Source organism: Lissotriton vulgaris, chromosome 2_1, assembly GCF_964263255.1.
Source record: "Lissotriton vulgaris chromosome 2_1, aLisVul1.2, whole genome shotgun sequence".
NCBI lineage: Eukaryota > Metazoa > Chordata > Amphibia > Caudata > Salamandridae > Lissotriton > Lissotriton vulgaris.
In genome coordinates this window covers 779411755-779430983 of record NC_141687.1, presented here as the reverse complement: position 1 = coordinate 779430983, position 19229 = coordinate 779411755, and positions in this window count along the sequence as shown.

The window sequence follows — 19229 nt, the reverse complement described above, 5'->3', positions numbered from 1 at the left end:
GGGAACCGCCATCGCGGTAGTGCAATACAGTTTTGAAAATCATGTTAGGCGTGCTCCACCACCACGGTCCAGGTCATTGGATACAATTGAAAGATGCAGGAGTGTGGAAAAGACCAACTGGCCCCCGCGGTGTGACACTGCCTATGCCAATGCCATTGCAGCCAATGGGAACCACCATTGCGGTAGTGCAATTCAGTTTTGAAACTCGCGGTAGGCGTGCTCTGCCACTGCGGTCCCGTTTATTGGATGCACTTGAAAGATGCAGGATTACGGTAGAGACCACCCGGCCCCGCGGTGTGATACCGCCTATTCCAATGCCTTTGCAGCCAATGGGAACCGCCATTGTGGTACTGCAATACAGTTTTGAAACTCACAGACGGCGTGCTCCGCCACCGCGGTCCCAGTCATTTGATACAATTGAAAGATGCAGCAGTGCGGAAGAGACCACATTGCCCCCGCAGTGTGATACCACCTATGCCAATACCATTGCAGCCAATGGGAACCATCATCGCGGGAGTGCAATACAGTTTTGAAACTCGCAGTAGGCGTGCTCCGCCACCACCGTCCCGGTCATTGGATACAATTGAAAGATGCAGGAGTGCAAAAGAGACCACCTGGCCCTGCATGGTGTAACAACGCATATGCCAATGCCATTGCAGCTAATGGGAACCGCCATCGTGGTAGTGCAGTCCAATTTTTGAAACTCGCGGTAGGCGTGCTCGGCCACCGCGCCCCAGTTATTTATTTCGGATTTATAACACGCATGGCTGCCTCAGCAACTAGGCATCTCAGCGCAACCAGAGACTAAAGACAAGAGCCTGAGAGTACAACCTAGAGATTAAAGAGCAGGAGTGGGGAAAAGCCAGGTCTTTAAGGCCTTTCGAAATGCCAGATGGTTCGGAGTGGCTCTAATGGGAGCCAGGAGCGAGTTCCAGAGTTTCGCCGCCAAAATGCGGAAAGAACGTCCCCCAGCCCTCGCTCTCCAGACTCGAGGTGCGCAGACGAGTGCAAGATCAGCAGATCTCAGCGAGCACCCAGGCACAAAGGGCTCCAATAAATGGAGTAACCCTAATGGAGCCTGGTGTGTCAAGATCTTATGTGAAATACACAGCGCCTTAAACTGAATGCGCTTTTCGACTGGCAGCCAGGGGAGTTTGGGGAGCACATGCACCACCGAGCAGGATCTGGGCAGTGCAACCAAAAGCCGCACCGCCGCGTTCTCAACCCTCTGCAGGCGCTTAATGCTTGCCTTATTAGCGCTCAGGTAGAGGGAATTGCCCTGGTCTAGTCTGGACAAAATGGACGCCTGGAAAAAGGTCTGGTGCACTTTGGGAGGGAAAAAAGCAAGCAAAGACTTCAGGCCTCGCAAAAGCCCGAAACAGACCACTGCAACGGTTTTCGTTTGTTTCTCGAAAGTCAATCCATTATCAAACATCACGCCCAAGTTCTTCACAGCCTCCTTAGGAAGAGGGGCGGGTTTGATGCGGTACGGCCAGCACAGCTCGGACCATAACTCCCGATCCTTCCCGAACTGCAAAATCTCAGACTTACTGGCATTTAACTGTAAACAGTTTGCTGCCATCCAATCGGAGACGGGCAGGAGATCCTCCTTGAACTTGCCCAAATTGGTATTGCATTTCTTTGAAAAGGCAATTACCAATTGGGTGTCGTCTGCGTACGACACCAAGGACAGCCCCCTGCCCTTTGCCACCTCCGCTAGGGGTCTAACATATAGATTGAACGAAAGTAGGCTTAAAATGGAGCCCTGCAGCACCCCCTGGTGCAGAGCCAACTCCTGAGAGTAGAAAGGTGGTACTGAAACCTGGAAGGACCGTTCCTCTAAGAAAGACCGGATACAGTCCAAGGCCAGATCCCTGATCCCAACTTCCTGAAGGCGTTTAAGAAGTATCTCATGGGACACAGTATCGAATGCGGCACTTAGGTCCAGAAGGACCAAGGCTGCTGAGTCTCCTACATCCAGACTGCCCCGAATGGCTTCCGACACTACCAATTGCGCGGACTCTGTACTATGCTAGGGTCGGATACCATGCTTGAAGGATCAAAAATAGCATTCTGCTCAATTAATTTGGACAGAATAGAATTCACATGCGCTTCCACCAGCTTGGCCAAAAAAGGCAGCTGGGAGATGGGCCAATAGTTGCCGGGTTCTTCCGGATCCAGGGAAGGCTTTTTATCAAAGGGATAACTTTGGCGTGTTTCAACGCCCGGGGTACGGATGCTGACCTCAGAGACTAGTTGGCCAAATCTAAACTCACAGGGGAAATCAGTGAGTGAAACTGGCGGTAATGGGCAGGTGACAGGGGGTCAGCTGGGGAACCAGATTTGATTTTTTGGCACAAGGCCTCAAATTCCGGAGGTGTCAAGGGAGGGAATGATGACAAGCAGTTATCCCCCATGGTATCCCCCACTCCTTGCGCCACCCCCTCCATAGGGGGGCCGCCTTAGGTAAACCCAGATAAATCAACTCAACTTTATTAACAAAGTTCTGCGCTAGTTCGTCGCACTGGTAGGTAGAAGCAATGGGAGAAACCCTAGTAGCACCCGCGCTCTTCATGCCTTTGAGCAGGAAGAAGATAGTCTTTGCGGGATTTGTGCTGGCCAGAATTTTGTTGACCACAAAATCCGCTGGTGCTCTCAAATAATTCAGAAAAGGGGGTGGTGATGAACAGAGTGTCTGAATTAAGCAGATCACTCTTACCCAGTCCAAAGATCAGGGCTTGATCCATCACCATTATTTATCTCACTGCACCATCCCAGCTCAGAACCTAGCTATATGCAAATCAGTCTGTCCCTGGCCCGGTGCATCATGGGAACAGGGCAGACTAAACTACCAAGCCAATTCTTCACCAGAAAGGAGACAAGCTACCGGGGACCGGTTTCTGGCATTTCAGCCATCTTCGGCCCGGCTTGCTTGAATCCTGATGGTGCAGTGAGAAAGGGACTCATGTCTGAGTATACCTTGCCACACCTATAGTGGCCAAAAACGATTCAGAAAAGGGGGTGGTGATGAACAGAGTGTCTGAATTAAGCAGACCACTCTTACCCAGTCCAAAGATCAGGGCTTGATCCATCACCATTATTTATCTCACTGCACCATCCCAGCTCAGAACCTGGCTATATGCAAATTAGTCTGTCCCTGGCCCAGTGCATCATGGGAACAGGGCAGACTAAACTACCAAGCCAATTCTTCACCAGAAAGGAGACAAGCTACCGGGGACCGGTTTCTGGAATTTCAGCCGTCTTCGACCCGGCTTGCTTGAATCCTGATGGTGCAGTGAGAAAGAGACTCATGTCTGAGTATACCCTGCCACACCTATAGTGGCCAAAAACGATTCAGAAAAGGGGGTGGTGATGAACAGAGTGTCTGAATTAAGCAGACCACTCTTACCCAGTCCAAAGATCAGGGCTTGATCCATCACCATTATTTATCTCACTGCACCATCCCAGCTCAGAACCTGGCTATATGCAAATCAGTCTGTCCCTGGCCCAGTGCATCATGGGACTAGGGCAGACTAAACTACCAAGCCAATTCTTCACCAGAAAGGAGACAAGCTACCGGGGACAGGTTTCTGGCATTTCAGCCGTCTTCGGCCCGGCTTGCTTGAATCCTGATGGTGCAGTGAGAAAGGGACACATGTCTGAGTATACCCTGCCACACCTATAGTGGCCAAAAACGATTCAGAAAAGGGGGTGGTGATGAACAAAGTGTCTGAATTAAGCAGACCACTCTTACCCAGTCCAAGATCAGGGCTTGATCCATCACCATTATTTATCTCACTGCACCATCCCAGCTCAGAACCTGGCTATATGCAAATCAGTCTGTCCCTGGCCCAGTGCATCATGGGAACAGGGCAGACTAAACTACCAAGCCAATTCTTCACCAGAAAGGAGACAAGCTAACGGGGACCGGTTTCTGGCATTTCAGCCGTCTTCGGCCCGGCTTGCTTGAATCCTGATGGTGCAGTGAGAAAGGGACTCATGTCTGAGTATACCCTGCCACACCTATAGTGGCCAAAAGCGATTCAGAAAAGGGGGTGGCGATGAACAGAGTGTCTGAATTAATCAGACCACTCTTACCCAGTCCAAAGATCAGGGCTTGATCCATCACCATTATTTATCTCACTGCACCATCCCAGCTCAGAACCTGGCTATATGCAAATCAGTCTGTCCCTGGCCCAGTGCATCATGGGAACAGGGCAGACTAAACTACCAAGCCAATTCTTCACCAGAAAGGAGACAAGCTACCGGGGACCGGTTTCTGGCATTTCAGCCGTCTTCGGCCCGGCTTGCTTGAATCCTGATGGTGCAGTGAGAAAGGGACTCATGTCTGAGTATACCCTGCCACACCTATAGTGGCCAAAAACGATTCAGAAAAGGGGGTGGTGATGAACAGTCTGAATTAAGCAGACCACTCTTACCCAGTCCAAAGATCAGGGCTTGATCCATCACCACTATTTATCTCACTGCACCATCCCAGCTCAGAACCTGGCTATATGCAAATCAGTCTGTCCCTGGCCCAGTGCATCATGGGAACAGGGCAGACTAAACTACCAAGCCAATTCTTCACCAGAAAGGAGTCAAGCTACCGGGGACCGGTTTCTGGCATTTCAGCCGTCTTCGGCCCGGCTTGCTTGAATCCTGATGGTGCAGTGAGAAAGGGACTCATGTCTGAGTATACCCTGCCACACCGATAGTGGCCAAAAACGATTCAGAAAAGGGGGTGGTGATGAACAGAGTGTCTGAATTAAGCAGACCACTCTTACCCAGTCCAAAGATCAGGGCTTGATCCATCACCATTATTTATCTCACTGCACCATCCCAGCTCAGAACCTGGCTATATGCAAATCAGTCTGACCCTGGCCCAGTGCATCATGGGAACAGGGCAGACTAAACTACCAAGCCAATTCTTCACCAGAAAGGAGACAAGCCCTGATCTTTGGACTGGGTAAGTGTGGTCTGCTTAATTCAGACACTCTGTTCATCACCACCCCCTTTTCTGAATCATTTTTGTCCACCATAAGCGTGGAAGGGTATACTCAGATGTGAGTCCCTAGCTCATTGCACCATCAGGATTCAAGCAAGCCGGGCAGAAGACGGCTGAAATGCCAGAAACCGGTCCCCGGTAGCTTGTTTCCTTCCCAGTATAAGAATTGGCTTGGTAGTTTGGTCTGCCCTGTTCCCATGATGCACTGGGCCAGGGTCAGACGAATTTGCATATAGCCAAGTTCTGAGCTGGGATGGTGCAGTGAGCTAAAAAACGGTGATGGAAAAAGCCCTGATCTTTGGACTGGGTAAGAGTGGTCTGCTTAATTCAGACACTCTGTTCATCACCACCCCCTTTTCTGGTGCTCTCAAATAAGCTTATGATACTGCTTAACAGCCGCCCGATATTCTAACTTTACAGAAGCATCGCAAGAGCATCGCCAGGCGAGCTCTAACTGCTTGCAGCCCTTCTTACTAAAGTTAGCGAATCGTTGAACCACGGATTGGCCCTCGCCCCTTTACTCCCCGTTTGGCCGGGATACAGCTCTCCAGGCCGGCCGTCAGCCAATCTCGGAAACACAAATTTGCCCCATCCACATCTGGAGGTAGCTGAGGCCTATGCTTGGCTGGCCAGGCACAAACTAAAAGTATAAGCTTCCCTAACAACAACTGCGATACCGCCCCATCTCCCCCTCTCTATTGATGGTCTCTAACACATAGCCTTGAGGAAGAGCCAACCAAGGCTCTGCCACTGAGTTTTTGGTAAGCCAAGTCTCCGTTAGGAATAAAGCATACGGGGACTAATCAGCTAGGAGGTCAAACACCTTGGCATCGTGTTTCGCCAGCGAGCGGTAGTTCAATCTAAGGAACTTATACTCCGTGAGGCCTGTAGGACAGGGGATCCGCTCCACTGGGGCCAGCTTTAATGCACAAAATTCACAATGGTAGGATTGCTCCTGAAACGCCCAGGGTAGAGAAGGGCAGTTAGATACCAAAACCAGGAGCTCTTCCCGCGAGTACCTGAAAGAATCTGCAGCAAAAGATGCAGGTGTCCTGGCGACTGGCCCGCCAGCTGCACGCCCGCTTCAGGTGTCCGCTGCACACGTCCGTTGCACGGTTACGGCTGTGTCTGCATTTATGCAGTCCGGGCAATCAGGGCTGCAACAACTGTCCCGCTAATCTTGCGTTCCTCCCAAGTTGGCAGGAACGTTCTAGCCGCCTCGGGAGAGCTGCAGCCAGGTGCCTAGCCCACCACCTGATGAAGTTCAAAGCTTCCCGCAATTCCCAATAATACAAAAGCAACAGGTAAGTTTAAAAACGAAGCAATAGGATGTTTAAAAAGCATACAGTGCGAGTAATTCGCTATGTGCACTCCCGGCTCACGTTTCAAGAGTCCGGTGTCAACACGGTCGCTGCTATGTCTGCTTTTATGCAGTCTGGGCAATCAGGGCTGCAACAACTGACCGCTAACCTTGCGTTCCTCCAAAGATGGCGAAAACGCTCCAGCCGCCCCGAGAGAGCTGCAGCCAGGTGCCTAGCCCACCACCCAATGAAGTTTAAAGCCTCCCGCAATTTCCAATAATACAAAAGCAACAGGTACATTTAAAAATGACGCAATAGGATGTTTGAGGAAATTATTTAAAAAGCATACAGTGCGAGGAAATCGCTATGTGCACTCCTGGCTCACGCCTCAGGAGTCCGGTGTTATTGGATACAATTGAAACATGCAAACCAGGCAGACCAACTGCATCAGCAGAGAACCACTGAAACAATCCCAGGGGCCTATAAATGTCTGTGACAAAGCCACATGTCACTTGCATTCAGACACTGCTGCCTGCCGTTCATCACCACCAACTGCTGCTGTATCTGTAGTCCGGTGAAAATAGAGAACATCAGGGCCTGTCCCTTCACCAGAGAGGAGCTGGATGTCCTGGTGGATAAGATCCTTGCACAGAATAGGAGCTATATGGTGCTCCAGATGTACTGGTAAGTGTCTGAATAAAAGTTTGAGAGTGCTCAGAATGTTCACATGATGTTACTGTGCAGTAGTATGTGCCTGTGAGTGCAAGCCAATCTGCATGCATCAATATTTTGACAATAGCATGCTCCATATATGGCCTATTACAAATTGCATTTGAGTATGTGGGGAAGATGGCAACATGGACACTTGTACAGCTAGTTTTAAGCCAAAATAAACACATGTTCTGAGACTGGGTAATGTAAATGTGTGAGACACTGCACGCTAACTTCATATCAATGGGGTGTGTAGCCTTATTTTCACAGATTCCTGACTGCATTGAAGGATGGGAATGACATACTGTGGTTTGGCAGTTATACAGTTGCACTGCTGGTTTCAGACACTCGAAGTCTGAACACACTTTCCCTATGCTATGTGATATCATAGTCCAATAATTGTTCTTGTGCTCATTTGTGACATTATAAATGTAGTTTGGCCGGAGGGTACTGAATAATGTGTGCACAGTTTTCAAATTGACCCTATAGAGCTGTATCCATTCTGCACAGGAGTACAAAGCCAGAGTCTATGGGGGCGGAGCTAGCCGGAAAGCGGAATGGCGGCCTGATACCGCAGCTCCGCCATGCACGGACAATAAAATCCAGAACCATCCTACATAGGCAACGGTAGAGAGACGGCGCCGGGCTCCATAAGCTGCCCAGCGCATGGGGAGCAGACGGACGTCCCGGCGACGGCGGAGGAGAGGAGCCGCGGCCGAGCGGAGCTGAGGCTGTGTTCCCCGGGAAGCTGGGCCGGGAAGCCGCGGGCGACAGTAACTGCGGCGCCCGTGCCGCGCAAAGTGACGTGCGGCCGCGGACCGCGCTCGGTGCCCGTCCGTCGCTCCCCCCCCTGCCTGGGAGCAGGGGACCCACTGAAAGGACCCTGAAGGTCTGCGACAGCCCGCGGGACACTGCCCATCGGCGCGGGACGCGAGGGGTCGGCCCCGGCACCCACGAACCTCTATCAGCAGAGCGGAGGGAGGCCACGCCCCCCCCCCCCCCCCGGAGTGATTAGGGGTTGGGAACCCAGTGTTGCCTAGCTCAGAGGACTTGAAGTGGATTGAACCACGCCAGGGGCAGAGCTGGAAGCCTCTACACTGGCCAACTTGAGGGGTAAGGCGGACTGCGCCCCGGAAGAGCTTCGCGCCATTTTCTTGGCTAGCGCTTAATGAGACGGCGGAGCGCGGCTTTCTCAGGCCGCATATACATCGCGCCGGGTGTGAGGAGCGCCCTGGGTGGACGCGTGGCTGGATCCTCAGGCAGTGGTGTTGTGTCTTGGGCCCTCCACACCCTTCCACCTCCTAGCCGGCCCTTCCTTCGGAGCCGCGGCCGCTCTGCACAGCTGTTGCGGCGCGCGCCCTGTGGACCCTGCCCAGAAGACGCACTTAGCCACCGAGACAAGGCGATGAAGACATAAGATTAGACGTTTCCCATCCGTAGCTCATATCGTTGGGGCGGCCTAGGGTGTTGCGACTACCACGAGCTGCGTGGGCCTGCGACTTCGTGATCTGCGGTCTATCCCCGCGAGTCCTGCGCCTCCAAGCAGACTACAGGCGAACATCGAGGCGAGATGGGCAAAGGAGACCGAACACAAAGTAAATTGCCCTTTTCGCAGAAGCGGTTGCTGCAACAATGCCCGAGTACGGAAGATGGCCCTATGACGCGCTCGGAGGATGCACAGGGCACCGACTCGGACATAAAGTCCATGCTGCTCTCCATGGAGCAGGGCATACAGACCAGTATCTCGGCCCTGGGATCCAAGATAGACGCTATGTCATACAGAATGGATCGGATGGCGGAAAGACTAGATAAGCACGCCGAGAGACATGACATGGCAGAGAGGAGGATGACAGAAGTAGAAGAGGCCCAAACGGACTTAGACACGGCGCAAAAAAAGATGGAGCGGATGATGCAGACCCTGCAGGATAAGACTGAAGATTTGGAGGCGCGCTCGCCTACCGGAGACTACATCTACGGGCCCTATGGAGTGCTTTGTGGAGCAGCTACTAGCGAAACTTCTGGGAGACGGAGTGTTTTCAGCCATGTTCACAGTGGAACGGGCGCATAGGTCGCTGGCCCCTCGTCCGCAGCCTGGAGCGCCTCCGCGCCCTATAATAGCGAAATTACTCAACTATAGGGACAGGGACACCGCGCTCCGTCTGGCGAGGACCAAACAAAAACTACAATACGAGGGGTCCAACATTTCGCTGTACCCAGATTTCACAGCGAAGGTGCAAGAGGAGCGGAAACAGTTCACCCCGCACAAGAAGCGTCTCAGGGAAATGGGCCTGGACTATGCCTTGCTGTACCCGGCCAAGCTTTGCGTAAACAAGGGAGGACATTCCCATTTTTTCACGGATCCCAAGGCGCTGCAGCAAGCGATGAAGCGTTGGTCGAAGGAACGGACAACGAGCTCGGACAAGAACCCCGAGGAGGCTGAGAGCGACAGTCAGTTGGACGCTCAGGACTGATTTCTCCCTTCGCCTGCTTGATAGCCCTGCGTCTTCACAGCGAGGTTCTGGAGCTGATGGGTCTGACTTTCACCTGGAGAAGTGATGGGACACTTGGCGCTCCTTCTGAAGATTGCAAGATGTACAGATAAGTGGGTCTGGGAGGGGGATGGTTCACGGCAAGGAAGGCTTCATTGGTAATATTACAGTGTATATTTGGCCTCTGCGCGCATTGGGCTATTTCACATGAGGCCCCTAAGTTAACATTCAGTGGCGAATGGCCTGGACCCGGGAACAGTTACTGGACATGGTCTTAAGTGCGTATTGTACTGGGGAGGCATAAAACAGACAATATACACAAAAATGGAACGTTGCACCGCTTGAGGGTACTGTGCATGGCGGGAGCAGGTAGAGGGATACACAAGCGTTCGAGAGACATAGGCGGAGACTATGATACTTGGCTACCTAGGCCCCTGCGCATTAAGCACACTGTTGTTGTGGTTGAACACAGTTGGGGTGGGATTGTTGGGGAGTGGGGAGGGTAGATCACTGCCGGACTGGGTTGGGGTGGGTCTGCTGTGGGAGGGGGGATGGAGAATGGTACTATGGGAGTTAATGTTTTTGTGGACAGTAGACAAGTTGGGGGCCGGAGGGGGTGGGGGGCAGTCCGCTGAATGTTCACTGACCAATTCAAATGACATGGGAATGGATCGTGTAACTGTAGACGTATACTATAGTGTTGCTTTATGCTACCGCCAATGTCTAGTGCCCCTGTGACGAATTCGGTAAATCCTGTTGCTACCTTACGAGTGTTGACCTGGAATGTCAGAGGTCTGAATGATCCTAGGAAGCTGAGGAAGGTGCTACATTACCTACAGAGACACCATATAGATTTGGCTCTTCTACAGGAAACACATTTACCACTCATGAGTAAGATGCTACAGCACAGAGGCCTATTGGGGATCTCCACAGTGGCGGGTTTCACTACACACTCTAGGGGAGTTTTGACTTGGGCAAATCCTCGTTCCAATCTAGATCTGCGGCTGATTAAAGCTGACCCTGAGGGCCGCTATCTAATTTCGAGATGTGTGGGGAAAGGTCATGGCTTGGTGGTAGTTAATATATACGGCCCGAACTATGACTCCCCTGACTTTTACGCCCAGTTAGCCCTGAGCTGTAGAACATACGCCTCGGCACATATGATCTGGGGAGGTGATTTTAACCTAGTCCTCGACCCAGAGTTGGACAGGTCCTCCGGGCCCGCGCGGAATCCAGCTGCAGCGGCGGTGACTCTCCAGGCAGAGCTGCTGACACTAGATCTGGTTGATGTGTGGAGAAGTAGAAATGCGGGCAGGGGCGGGTACACTCGCTACTCTTCCTTTCACGATATACACACCAGGATTGACTATTGGTTGGCCTCTCACTCCATCACTGGCCGAGTTTTGGCATGCACTGTACTTGCGCGCACGCTATCTGACCACTCACCGATCCTACTGGTCCTGGAGACACTGACACGCAGGATCCCCCCCTTCACCTGGCGATTGCCCCCATATGCCCTGTTGGATGACGTCTTTAGAGGGGAACTAGCGGAGGAAATTGACCTCTTCTTTGAGAAGAATTTAGGATCCGTGGATAACTTCCACACGGTCTGGGAGGCGTTCAAGGTCTTCATTCGCGGGATAGCCATGTCCAAACACTCCAGTGTCTTGAAAGCCATACGGCATCGGCTGGGCGCACTGGAATCCCAACTAGCTGACCTGGAGAATCAACTGCTGACTGACTCGGACCCCACCACTGCGGCTAGACTACGATCCCTTGTTTCCGAATTCAATGAGGAGGCGGATAGGGAGGTATGTTACATGGGAAAGTATGCCTCGGCGAGAACCTATGGGGAGAGCGAGCGACCTAGCTCGCTATTAGCTAGAATATTGCGCAATACTAGGAGAACACCCACAGTGACAGGACTTGTTACCTCTGAGGGTGGCACGGTCACGACTGATGAGGAGATTATCACGGAATTCCGTGACTACTACTCAAACTTGTACTCTTCTAAAACAGTAGACCTAGAGTCCGACATGGGCGACTATCTGGAACACATACAGCTACCATTCTTGGCTCAGTCAGATAGGGAGTTCCTCATGTCACCTATACAGGCGGACGAGATCTCTGATGCGTTAGCGAGCATGCACGCACACAGCGCCCCCAGGATAGACGGCCTGACAGTGGGGTTCTACAAGGCGTTTAAGGATAAACTTGTTCCTCACCTGCAGTCTCTGTTTGATGAGATATGTGAGGATGGCAGCATGCCTCGAACGATGAGAGAGGCCCTTCTGGTTACCATATTGAAGCCGGGCAAACCCTCCAATGTCTGCAGCTCGTACAGGCCGCTATCCCTACTGAACATAGACGCCAAAATCTATGCCAAGGTGCTGGCCACCCGGCTGTCCCTTATTGCGCCGGAGGTTGTAGCCCCGGAACAGTCTGGCTTTGTGCCGGGAAGAAACCTGACCTACAACATTCGCACTGTGCTGGGCACTATGCAACATGTGCGACAGGATGCGAAGGCGGTTGCAATTTTCTTAGATATGGAAAAGGCGTTTGATTCAGTGGAGTGGCCGTTCATGCTGAGAGTCTTGCGTCGTATGGGGCTAGGAGAGCAGTTTTTACAAATGGTTGGAGCGCTGTATTGGAGACCTGTGGCCAGGGTGCGACTGGGGAATCGCGTATCGGATCCATTCAACATCAGCAGAGGCACAAGACAGGGTTGCCCTCTATCCCCTTTGCTGTATGCCCTTGTTGATGAGCCACTGGCGTGCGCTTTGAGAAAATACCACTGGCACCGGGGGGTTAGTTTCCTGACGTATAAAATCGTCCTTTCGACATACGCGGACGACACATTACTCTACGTGCGTGAGCCGGGAAGGAATTTGTCCCCCGTGTTTCGTGAGGTGGTGCGCTTTGGCGCTCTCTCGGGCCTAAAGGTTAATTGGGAGAAGTCAGTGGTGTTTCTGCTGACCCCGGTGACAGATCGCTTTGAGATGGAATATCCCCTACACTGGTCATCGGAACCGGTGCGGTACCTTGGCATAATGATACACACGGATCCAGAGGTGCTAGTCAGTGAGAACAATGGGGTGGCCTTCAGTAAATGTGAGGATGACGTGGAAAAATGGTGTAAGCTCCCACTCTCCCTAATGGGCCGCATAGCTATCATGAAGATGGTGATTCTGCCGAGATTTCTCTTTCTGTTCAACACGCTACCTATCATTCTCTCGAAAGCATTCTTCGCGAACCTACAGAAACTTATGATTCGATTGGCCTGGGGTGGTGGGCAGCCGCGGGCTAAGTGGAGCACACTCATGCTCCCGTACGAGCTGGGCGGGCTTGGTGCGCCAGACCTGGAAAGATACTATAGGGTGGCGCAGGCCACTCACTTGCACACGTGGATTCACGGCGATAGGAACATCCCAAATGTGTGGATGAAGCAGCTCTTTGCGGACCCCCTTCCGCTCCCAGCTACGGTTTGCACCCCTGTAGATCATAGAGTCGGAGTACTTGACTCGATAACGGCTACAAAACATGCCTGGAACGCGTTATTGAAGGCCAGAGAGGGAGAGTTGCTCTACTCCCCCTTTATGGCGGTGGAATGGCTGCAGTGGCTGCCCTCCATCGGGGACGGGAACGTGATCAGAGCCTTGCACGGGCTGGGGCTCAGGACTGCGGGAGAGATGTTTACGGAAGGGAAAGCTAAAACGTGGGACCAGATAGCCCAGGGAGCGGATAGCCCAACGCAGTTGCAGCGATTCCAATTCCACCGAGTCCGGTGCGCCATGAAAGATACCTTGGGCGTAGACCTGGCAGAGCCGCCGGATATCCCGGAGCTCTCATATGTAATTGCTACGGAGTCTCCGCGACATCTGACAGCGCACCTATACAAGAGCATTGTCTCCTACAGAGCGCAGGAACCTTCCAAGGCCCGTTTGGCCTGGCAGAGCGATCTGGAGATAGAGATAGACGACTCTATGTGGAAGTACTGTTGTGTCAATACCAGAAAGTTATCACTGAATGGGCGGCACAGGTTGATACATTTTAAATTCTTACAGAGGGTGTACTACACCCCAGAGCGCCTACATCGGTACGGCCTGCGGCAGTCTTCTGAGTGCGAGCGCTGCCATGCGCCTCAGGCGGACTTCTTACATGTGGCATGGGGTTGCCGTAGGATACACGAGTTCTGGGTGGCGGTCATCTCGGAACTAAGCGAGATTTTGGATCATGAACTTCCGGTCGACCAAGCCTTGGCACTATTGGGCTATTCGAGGCCACTCCCTGTGGCATATAGACGACTAACTGCTATGGGACTATTGCTGGCAAGACGCACAGTGGCACAGTGTTGGATGAGAGGGCCGACACCGACCAAGAAACGGTGGGCTAGAGATATGGTGTACTGCTGCACTCAGGCGGAGCACTACAGCGAGCTGCTTCTTCCCACCAGCAGGCCAAAAAATTTTTGGAGCCTATATAACACTTTTAGACACACTAGGGATGCCATGGCGGACACACAGCGGGAAGAGCCGGAGGGGGTGTCATAACTTGTACATAGACGGCAGACGGTTGCTGAAGCCAATGCGGAGGGCTCGTTGGTGACCAGAGTGAAGTAACGATGGCTGGGGGGAGAGCTGACACCTTATTGTCCAGTGGTGCGAGGCAGGTAGAGGCACACTTGGGTCATTAGACTGGGAGGGTATGGGATACATACAAGACATTCGGAAGGGTTCACACTCGGAGCGGGGAATGTGAACAGTGGCACATGAGACAACATGGCATTTCTTATAGTGAGTAGGTTAGCGAACTGGTAGTTGAGCCGGGGGGTGCGGGGGGGGTGTTCCCGGGAGTTTTAGGGTGGGGGGGACTAGGGAGTTAACGTTTGGGAGGGAGGATAGCATTTTATCATATAAAATACACCTACATTTCGGACTCTGCAGAAGACAGCCTACACAGACCGACTCCAATGTGCATGGGGGCATTACATAGGCACTGTCATGGCACCTACAGACTATAGTGATTTGAAAGCTTTCCCTGAAGTCCCTTTGAGCCGCCGTACCTCAGGGTTGACGGTATATGGCTGTATATTACCGATTGCCTGTTTATTGCATGCTTCTATTACTATCGCAATGCCGGCCCGTGGGGGTTGTAGGCGGTGTGCTGTGTATATCTCGAACCGCATTAATAAAGGTGTTTAAAAAAAAAAAAAAAACAAAGCCAGAGTCTAACACTTTGGGTGGTAATTTCCTATGACACATTAGATAAGTGTGAGGTAGACATGTCATCCTTCCACTGATTCCATGATGCGTTGAGTCGCACATGTGTAGGCACTGTTTCTCTATCCATATTGTACATGCATGTGATTTCTGTGAAGGCCCACGTTTATCCTCAGTGTGAGGCCGTCTGGCCTGCACAGAAACTGCCCAATGTTACAAGGACCCATCACTAAAAGGACTGAGTGAAACATGTGTTGTCCACCACCCTATTTCTCAATCAGCTATCAAAGGCCTGAGGATTGCACAAGACAGGACTCCATCTTGTGAGAAGAGTGTAGGGATGTAAGATCAAGGCCCTAAATGTGACAACCATGACACATGTAGCTATGCAATGGCCAAGGCCATTAAGGGGTGTGTAGCAGGACACAGTGAGTCTGACCACTACACATCATTTCCAGTGTATTGGATGTCATGCTCACTCACATAGTGCATCACAGCTGAGGGCCTTTTTTATATTTGTTTCTGTGCTGGCACTCTGCATGTGTATGAGATGGGCATGTAGTGTGTCCATCATCATATATGTATACATTGCTATGATATGGTTTGTTCCAAGTGTACTGTGTGACATGCTGTATGGGCTCTGCTCTCCATTGATATATTAGTGTGCTATGTATGTTCATGCTCCTGTACATTCACACAGTGGTACACAACACAGTGTCACAGAAATGTCTTCTTCTTCTCTCCCATGCCTGCAGCTTAAGGTCCATTAGCGTAAGGCCATATGGAGGGTGCGGTCTCTGGGTGTCTCCAACTGACAGCATACACACTGCCACAAGAGGTGGGATGACATCTGGCGTGAGCAAAAACGTGCCAGAGATGACACTGTGGGTGTTCCCTCGAAGTGGTAGGTTGGCGCGCAGGAGCATGACACCACTTATGGCCCGCATCTTGGCAGTGACACAGCCAGAGCTGGAAGGACTCTTGAAGGTGAATATTGTGCAAAGTGTGACTTTGCTTGTGAGTGACTACATGAATCCCAACCCTGAGTCAGTGTGGAGCTCTGTGATGTCTCTAGTGTGATGCAATGGCTTCTAAGTGGCCTCTGTGTTGAGTGCAGCTGTTCTGCATTCGTACGACAGTTTGTTTCTCATGTGTTAAAACCCTTGAACCTTGCACATTAAATCATCTTAACATTTTTTTAACTCACATTGTATGAATGTTGTATGAACTGAGACCTCCCTACACGGATAATTCATTGTGTGAAGTGGGTCGCCCAGTACACTTGTCGTGCTTGTGTGCACTGTGTGACTAGCTCAATAGGGTGCTCATGTGATGATGTGTTTGTGGCTACCGACATGCACAGATGTGGACTCAGGGAGCAGTGAGTTGGTAAGGGTCACACCTGTCCCGTGGGTCCCTTTTTTTAACAAGGATAGAGAGGACAGCACCATTTAAAAGTATATGAGCCCAATATCAGCTGCATGGCATGACATGATGTAATTACCTGCCATAGTGACAGCAAGTGCACACAGGTGCTGATAGGGTAGATGGTGATGACTACAGTGGTGCATTTACTAATTTACCTTTGCCATTTGGGCACATGGCAAAATGACTGGGATGGTTAGATTCTGTGATTTAAATGCAATGTAGCTGAACCTGGCTATTGCAAAATTGTTTCGGCACTATGACTTAACATGGTTGGATGTGATCATTGGGTATGGCAAATTGTGATGTGACTGAGGTGTTTTTCAATAATTTGAAGGATGATAATGAGCAATGGTTAGTCCTCAGTATGTCAAGTCAAGTCATATAATTTGTATAGCGCACTACATACCCAGAGGGTTTCAAGGCGCTTAGGAGGGGGGGGAGGATTACTTGTCAAATATCCATGTTTTAAGTTGCTTGCTGAACGCTAGGTGGTTCTGGGTGAGGCGAAGGTAAGCGGGGAGTGAGTTCCATGTTTTAGCAGCCAGGTAGGAAAAGGATCTGCCTCCCATGGTGGTCTTGTTGATGCGAGGTACAGTGGCGAGGGCTTGGTTGGAAGAACGTAGTTGGCGGGAGGGGGTGTAGAAGGACAGTCGTGAGTTGAGGCAATCTGGTCCGATGTCGTAGAGTGATTTGGGTGCGTGGGTAAGCATTCGGAAAGTGATCCTCTTATTGACGGGTAGCCAGTGGAGGTCTTTAAGGTGACCAGAGATGTGTTCGTTGCGTGGGATGTCTAATATGAGCCTGGCTGAGGCGTTTTGGATACGTTGGAGTTTCTTCTGGAGTTTTGCGGTAGTACCCGCGTAGAGGGTGTTTCCGTAGTCCAGTCGGCTCGTGACCAGAGCGTTGGTGACTGTTTTCCTTGTTTCGGTGGGGATCCAGCGAAATGTTTTTCTGAGCATGCGAAGAATGTTGAAGCAGGATGAGGATACGGCGCTGACTTGTCTATTCATTGAAAGTGAAGAATCCAGGATGACGCCTAGGTTCCGTGCGTGGTCTGTCGGGATGGGTGCTTTTCCAAGGGCTTCCGGCCACCAGGAGTCGTCCCATGCAGAGGGGGATGTACCTAAGATGAGGACTTCTGTTTTGTCTGAGTTCAGTTTCAGACGGCTTTGTTTCATCCATTCGGCAACTTCTTTCATTCCTTCGTGTAGGTTAGTTTTGGCGGTGTTGGGGTCATTGGTGAGAGAAAGGATCAGTTGAGTGTCGTCCGCGTAAGAGATGATGTTGAGGTTGTGTTGGCGTGCGATAGCTGCAAGGGGGCTCATGTATACGTTGAAGAGGGTGGGGCTAAGTGAGGATCCTTGTGGTACGCCGCAGATGACTTCGGAGGCCTCGGACTTGAATGGAGGAAGGCGGACTCTCTGGGTTCTTCCGGTGAGGAACGAGGTGATCCATTCAAGTGCTTTTCCTTGGATTCCGATGTTGTTGAGGCGTTGTAGAAGGGTGCTGTGGCAGACTGTGTCGAAGGCAGCGGAGAGGTCGAGGAGGATGAGGGCGACTGTGTCTCCATTGTCCAGTAGAGTTCGAATGTCGTCTGTTGCTGCGATGAGGGCGGTCTCAGTGCTGTGTTTTGCTCGGAAGCCAGATTGTGAGGGGTCGAGGGATTTGTTGGCTTCGAGGAAGGCGGCGAGCTGGATGTTGACAGCTTTCTCGATGACTTTGGCCGGGAATGGAAGAAGCGAGATGGGTCGGTAATTTTTGAGTTCGGAGGGGTCCGCTGTTGGTTTTTTAAGAAGGGCGGTGAGTTCAGCGTGTTTCCAGTCTTCCGGGAAGGTGGCGGAGTTGAAGGAGCAGTTGATGACGTCTCGGAGGTGCGGTGCTATGACGGAGTCTGCTTTGTTGAAGATGTGGTGAGGGCATGGATCTGTGGGGGATCCTGAGTGGATGGAATTCATCAGGCGGATGGTGTCCTCAGTGGAGATTGGGTTCCAGTCGTTAAGGGTGTTCACGGGGGGAAGATGATCAGCAAATGGTAGGGTGGGTTGGTTTCCGGGTTGGTTGTCAAAGCTGTTGTGGATGTCTGCAATCTTGTTGTGGAAAAAAGACGCTAGGGAGTCGCAGAGGGTTTGAGAAGGGGTGATGTCGTTGGAATTGGCCGAGGGATTGGAAAATTCCTTGGAAAATTCTTTGACGATGTTGAAAAGTTCCTTGCTGTTGTGAGCGTTGTTGTCAAGTCGATCCTTGAATGCTGTTTTCTTGGCTTTTCGGATTAGTTGGTGGTGAGTGCGGGTGGCGCTTTTGAAGGCGTCCTTGGTGCTGGTGGTTGGGTCTTTTTTCCAGGCCTTTTCAAGAGAGCGGCAGAGTTTCTTGGACTTCTTGAGATCGTCGTTGAACCATGAGGCTTTCTTGCTGCCAGGTTTGCTTTGACGTTTTTTCAGTGGAGCTAAGGTGTCGGCGGTGTTGGATAACCATAGGGTGAGGTTGGCGGCGGCTTCGTTAGCGTTAGAAGAGAGGGCTGGGGTGCATTGTGGAGGGATGTCCTTGTGCATCAGTGAATGGTGAAATCGTAGCTAATGCTTTTAATCAGTGTGTGACTTATTGGCAAATTGATGTGTCTTCAATGTCATCAGTCAGCACAACGTAGAGATGTCATATGCTAGACCCTAGGCATTGTCACACATTAGCTGTCCTAATAAGGTCCACCAACTTCATCATCAACAGAAGACACAATCCTGCCTTGGGTCAATGAGGGACTTTCAGGGACTTGAGGATATGTTGGTATGTGACATGTCACAACCTATGAATGCCTTGCATTAACTTCCCATTCTCATGCTATTGTGATTTTTGTTTGTGAGTACATTGTTCAATGGTGCTCATTGGCACTTCATTGACAAATAAGATGTGGCCTTGTGACATATGCTGCAGTGTGAGTATCAGAGACATCAGCTGGCAGTGAACAGCATTGAGTATCATGCTAGTGTGCATTCATAGATGTGTGCTGTGCACAACAAATACATTCTAATATATACACAGCTGACACCAATGGACAACTGTAGCTGTGCTTCAAAGCACAACA